This window comes from Pleuronectes platessa, chromosome 4, assembly GCF_947347685.1.
Source record: "Pleuronectes platessa chromosome 4, fPlePla1.1, whole genome shotgun sequence".
Taxonomy (NCBI): Eukaryota; Metazoa; Chordata; class Actinopteri; order Pleuronectiformes; family Pleuronectidae; genus Pleuronectes; species Pleuronectes platessa.
Window position 1 is genome coordinate 2,754,749 of NC_070629.1, and position 6,531 is coordinate 2,761,279.

Here is a 6,531-nt window from a genome sequence, read left to right on the forward strand (position 1 = left end):
CAAATGGAATAAATTATTGATATCTTTTCCCACTAGTACATCCTTTAGTTGCTCAATAATGTGTTGTTGATGTTGCGTCACGATACTGTTAAAGTGATAGTTCACTGAAAAATTACAGTTCATTCATAGTATAACATTTATTTAAAAAAAAAAAAGGTTTGTTAAATATCTCGCAACTCAATACAAAATCCTTCCTTAATGATCTGATTACTGATCAGCTGATCCATTTACTGTGCCCAACTAGACTTTTTAAGGATGTTTTTCGACTAATTGACAGTTCCATGTACAATCTGATTAATGTTTCTTTGTTAACCGTCTACGTACCACAAGCTTATTAGGTAGCTGTAATTGAACCTCTGTTTAAAAAGCCCACTCTTGATCCAGATGTTTTAGTTAATTTTAGACCCATATCAAACCTGCCCCTCATGTTTTGTTAATTTCCTCCATGCACCCACAAGTTAGTCATGAAGCTCCACAGGGTTCTGTCCTTGGACTGACACTCTTCACCTTATATATGCTCCCTTTAGGCAACATCATCAGAAAGCATCACATAAACTTCCATTGTTATGCAGATGACGACCAGCTTTACATATATATGAAGCCTGATGAATCTCATCACAATGTTCAGGAATGTCTTATTGAATATTAAGGCCTAGAGGACCCAAATATTTCTTACTTCTAAATTCATACAACACTTAGGTCGTAGTTATTGGCCCTAAACATCTCAGCGAAACACTTTCTTAGCTTCTCTGCATTGACTCCCTGTCAAATTCAGGAAAGAATTCAAGATCCTGCTCCTCGCATACAAAGTCCTTAATAATAGATCACTTTGCTCCCAAAACACAGGATCCCCTGTGGTTCCAAGAATCTGTAAGAGCAGAATGGGAGGTAGAGCCTTCGGCTATCAGGCTCCTCTCCTCTGGAAAAAGCTCCCACTCTGGATACGGGAGGCCGACACCATCTCTACATTTAACGTTAGACTTAAAAGCTTTAATTACATACAGCACAAATATTGTCAAAACACAACTGGCCTAGCCAGTGAAAAACTATTCAGGTGATGCTTGAATTGTGTCTTTATGGAGGACCATACATGACTTAAGTATAAAATAAATAAATAAATGTATAAATAAATACAGAAATAAATAAATAAATACAGAAATAAATACAGAAATGTATAAATAAATGTCTTAAATATATTTTCACATTTATTTATTTCAAAATTTATTTATTTCCACATTTATTTATTTCCACATTTCTGTGTCCGTATGCTAATGAGAAAGGCGGGCCTAAGCACAGTCTCATGCAGGATTGGTCACAGGAGTGTAATGATCCAGCCCTTCTTCTTCTCAGAATCAGAATCAGGTTTATTGGCCAAGTAAGTTTGCACAAACAGGGAATTTGACTCGGTAAAGTGGCTCTCAGGTGCTTACACAGAATACACATCACAAAACAAACATAACAAAACAAAACAAAGCAAAACAAATCAATACAAACAGTCCGAACAGTGCGACGGTCTAAGAAAAGAAGTGCAGGTGTGCATATTACAATTATCCAGTGAGGGTGAAATAAGTAAACATAATTAAATATAATTATAATATATATTATATATAATATAATATAATTTCGGGAGTAACTGTTGGTTATTATAAGGATCCAGAGTTATTGCACAGTGCCAGAGTGGGTTGGCTGTTCAGTAGTCAATCAATCAATCAATCAAATTTTATTTGTATAGCCCATAATCACAAATTACAATTCATCTCATAGGGCTTTAACAGGGTGTGACATCCTCTGTCCTTAACCCTCAGCAAGAGTAAGGAAAAACTACTAAAAACCCTTTTAACAGGTAAAAATACGTAGAAACCTCAGAGAGAGCCACATGTGAGGGATCCCTCTCCCAGGACGGACAGAAGTGCAATAGATGCCACGTGTAGGAGAACATCATCAATAATCAAAGTCTCTAGCAGCATTTGATGAGGGTAGACATCCCGAAGGACAACCCCAACAGTAGTTAATCAATCAATCAAATTTTATTTGTATAGCCCATATTCACAAATTACAATTCATCTCATAGGGCTTTAACAGGGTAGTGAGACGGCGAGGGGGAAGAAACTGTTTTTGTGTCTGGTGGTTTTGGTGAACAGCGATCTGTAGCGCCTACCAGAGGGGAGGAGTTTGAAAAGATTGTGTCCAGGGTGAGAGGGGTCTGCATTGATCTTTCCTGCCCGTTTCCTGACTCTGGAGGTGTACAGGTCCTGGATGGTGGGCAGGTTGGCACCGATGATCTTTCCTGCAGACCTGACTGTCCGTTGGAGTCTGTTCTTATCCAATTCAGTGGCCGATCCAAACCAGACAGTTATGGATGTGCAGAGAACAGACTCGATGACTGCAGTGTAAAACAGGATCAGCAGCTCCTGAGGCAGGTTGTGCTTCCTAAGCTGGCGCAGGAAGTACAACCTCTGCTGGGCCTTCTTGATGACTGTATTTATGTTAGGTTCCCACTTCAGGTTCCGGGAGATTGTGGATCCCAGAAACCTGAATGATTCCACAGCCAACACAGTACTGTTGAGTATGGTGAGGGGGTGCAGTGCTGGGGGGCTCCTCCTGAAGTCCACTGTCATCTCCACGGTTTTAAGCATGTTCAGCTCTAGGTTGTTGCGACCGCACCACAGGACCAGCTGTTCGACCTCCCGCCTATATGCAGACTCATCATTATCCTGGATGAGGCCAATGACTGATGTGTCCTCTGCAAATTTGAGGATTTTAACAGATGGGTCTCCTGAGATGCAGTCGTTGGTGTAGTAGAGGGAGAAGAGCAGTGGGGAGAGCACGCATCCCTGAGGTGCACCAGTCTCAATGCTGACTGGTGTCCAGAAGCTGTTTGCAGCGTCGAGCCAGTTCATACTTAAAATGAACTAGTTCAAGTTCAGAGGGTTAGTTAAGGTTATTTTTTATTGGGATGATTTGGTGTCAGTAGTTCTGACTGTGATCGCCACAATGTGGAAATGTGGAAATAAATAAATGTGGAAATATATTTAAGACATTTATTTATACATTTCTGTATTTATTTATTTATTTCTGTATTTATTTATTCAATTATTTATTTATTTATTTATTCAATTATTTCTGTATTTATTTATACATTTATTTATTTATTTATTTATACTTAAGTCATGTATGGTCCTCCATATGTCTTTGCCGCCTCTGGGTGATAAGTTCTTGAAGAATCTGCTCCAGTGTGTAGACGTCTGTGGTGTGTAGCTGTGAGATTCAGTGTAGCCTCTAGTCTTATTTGAAGTGTGGCACACAGGTCGGTGAGCTCCTGGCTGTGGAAGGATGGATTCATGTCATCTGTCCTGCTTTAATCAGCTTTAAACACAATCAGTACAATTAGCACAGTTCAATGACAACATACACTTATACATGTAACTGAAAAATGATCTAATGAATCTAACCTTACCCTCTTTCTTCTCTGTCGACTCCTGAACATCACAATGCTGCTGCAATGGAGTCATTTTCCATACTGCAAATCTTGACTTGTAGTGAATGCTTCGCCCAATTCGGGGGGCCCAGGCTGTGAAAACACAATGATGAAATAGATCTGATAAGGTAAACGTGCAGTTTAAGGCAGACACATCAGTGATAAGACAATTTAAGCTGATTAATCCCGTGCATCACAGCTTCATCTTCCTCTCTACACAGCTGTTTGTGTTTTATTGTGTTGAAATGCATTCTCATCTGTTGGTTATTTGTTATTATAAGATTTCCTGCTTCAAGTAAACAACAACATGTAAACAACAAAAAAACGACAGTATATTGTAGAACTGTTAGAGCAGCCGGACAGCAGCCAATCAAATAATTTTTATGCAAATATAGATCCTGCCTGATATCAGATGCTGAAATGACCCTTAAGAGAGGATGTGGAGGCCGCCACTGAACCTGGTGAGTTCATCTGATTGTGGAGTTTTTCCCCCTGTGTACTTCCCTTTAGAATTGCAGTGACAATAGCTCTGGCTGTTATGACTCAGGAGATAGAGTGGGTCGTCCATTATCAAGAAGGATGTCTGCTCAATCCCCGTCTCCCCCATTCCTTGTGCTGAAGTGTCTTTGAGCAAGGTACTAAACCCCAAATTGGCCCTGATGGTTGTGCCGACAGAATGTGTGTGATATTGAAAGTGCTGATGAACTGTAAGGGTGTGTGTGTGAGTGAGTGAATGGAAAAACCTTACAGTAACTTTGAGTGGTCATCATGACAAGAAACATGCTATATAAATACAGACCATATATAACCATATATGTTGTGTTCCTCTAGCGCAGGGGTGTCCAAACTAAGGCCCGCGGGCCAACTGCGGCCCGCCATTCATTTTTAATTGGCCCGCATCAACAAAATAAAAAAATAAAATAATAATAATAATAATAACAATTACATTTTTGTTTTTTTCAACTAACAATTTAGTAGAACTTAAATGGCACTTACTTATAGAACTTTGTAGTTTTGCTTTATTTTTTAAGGAATTGTACTTTCTGGATTCTTGTTGTTCTGGATTTGTACCCTCAGGGTTGAATGCACTTATTGTAAAGGCCGGCACATGCTTCTGCAACTGCGGCTGCGGCTTTTCACGCAGCTGTGTCGACGGACTCGTTTTAATTCATGGTTCTCCAAGGATTGCGAGTGTTGCAAAAAATTCACCGCCAGAACACTAGGCGGAGTAACGTTACGTTTTTTTGTCGAAGACGGCCTTAGAGACGCCTTCTTGGTGTGTGGCAGTCGTCGACTGTTTATTTACATCGCCACTGCTGCTTCTCATAGCCTATTTCTGGCGGACAAATCCGCCAGTCAGTGACGGGTTATACAAGAGGTCATACTTCCGGATCTCTTCTGCCAAACGGTCTTCTATTTGGTCCATATTCGTTCTTCTATCTTCCGTGGTTTCTGCCGGTTTTATGGGGCATGAAACTGGAAATGTGACTCCGGAAAAGTATGTAGTTAGCAGACCAATCACAGCCTTGGGGGCTGAGTGAGGCTTGCGTAGCTTTGTTGTATAGTCAGAAAAATTGGGCGACGCACGCAAGCACAAAAGAGGCAAACAAGGGCGCGTGTCCCTGAAAACTCAGAAGCATGTGCCGGCCATTAGTCGCATTGGATAAAAGCGTCAGCTAAATGAAATGTAATGTAATGTACTATGGCCCACTGTACTTCACTTCTCAGTTTAGACACTAGGCAGTGCCCAACTCACCCCTGACCTGCCAGCTGTCCATCATCCATCCATCATCACAGAAGCTTAAGTGCCTTATATAACAGTTAAAATATCCTTTGACCAGTTCAGCATCTATTGTAAACATTAAAATATTGTCAGTCACATAATTATAATCATATCACATGCATCAAATCTCCAGAAAGAACTTCTTTTGTGAGGATGTGCTCCTACTAGGCCACCTAGGTTATGTCATCTCTCCAGTGGGTCCTGAGTGTATCCCAGAGGCTCCACCCATGTGGTTGTGGCCAATGTCTGTTTGCTCTTTTCATTTTGGGGCAGGTACTGCAAGCTCCTGCACTTCCGAGTTGGGGTTTCCCCCTCAAGCTTATTTGACAGTCAGTATGAAGATCAACCAGTAATTAAAATGTTTTTGTTCAGATGTCTTGTGGCGAGATACTCTCCCATCACAGACCGATACCGAGCCAGTATCACTGCAACATGGCTCTAACAGATGATACTGTGGTTTTGCTGTGCAGCTTCTAGTGGCAATGTGTGGAACTGTGGGTGTAAGGGCTGACATCACTGAAAAGTCCAAATCTCCCAGGGCATTTTAGGAGACAGGCACTCACATACATCAAGCAGCACTTGTGTTATCACTAACTCACAGAGTGATGGTTGTAAATCATCATGGCAAATCATTATTGGAGACTGGAGGAACTGGGGATAGAACTCCTAGAAGATGAGTAAATGTATGTGATTTTGTGCTTTATAAATGTTATTGAATTGGTGCAGGCTTTTTGACATACACATTGAAAGTGCACCACAGAAGGCTGCCCATACTCCTATCATATTTCCACAGTTTGTGCAGTGAAGTAATGACCAGGACCAATAATTTGTGGTTTCCCTTTTAATGTAATGGCATCATTTCAACTCCTAGGTCTGTTTTAGTTGAAGTGTTTTAATAAATCAAAGTGGCCATTCTGCCAGGCCTGTGCAGAGAAGGTTGTGATGTGGTGGTTAGAGAAAATGAAAGGAATATGACTCATCGAAATCCTCATTGCTGTACACACCCACATTTCTAAGACAACCGAAATACAATACAAGCCCTGCACATTGCAACATTGTGTTTCGATGTTAATAGTGTACGTGGTGAATAGGATAATTCTCCACACCACATTGTGGTGCGGAAATCTAATAAAGAGGAGTTCACTCCTTCAGGTATTTATGGTATTCTAGTCATACAAGTTTTGCCAGATAGAGGAAACACCTCGTACAATGGTTTTCCGTTAACACAATCAATTTGTACAACAGGAACTCGGAATAAAAAGCAAGAATA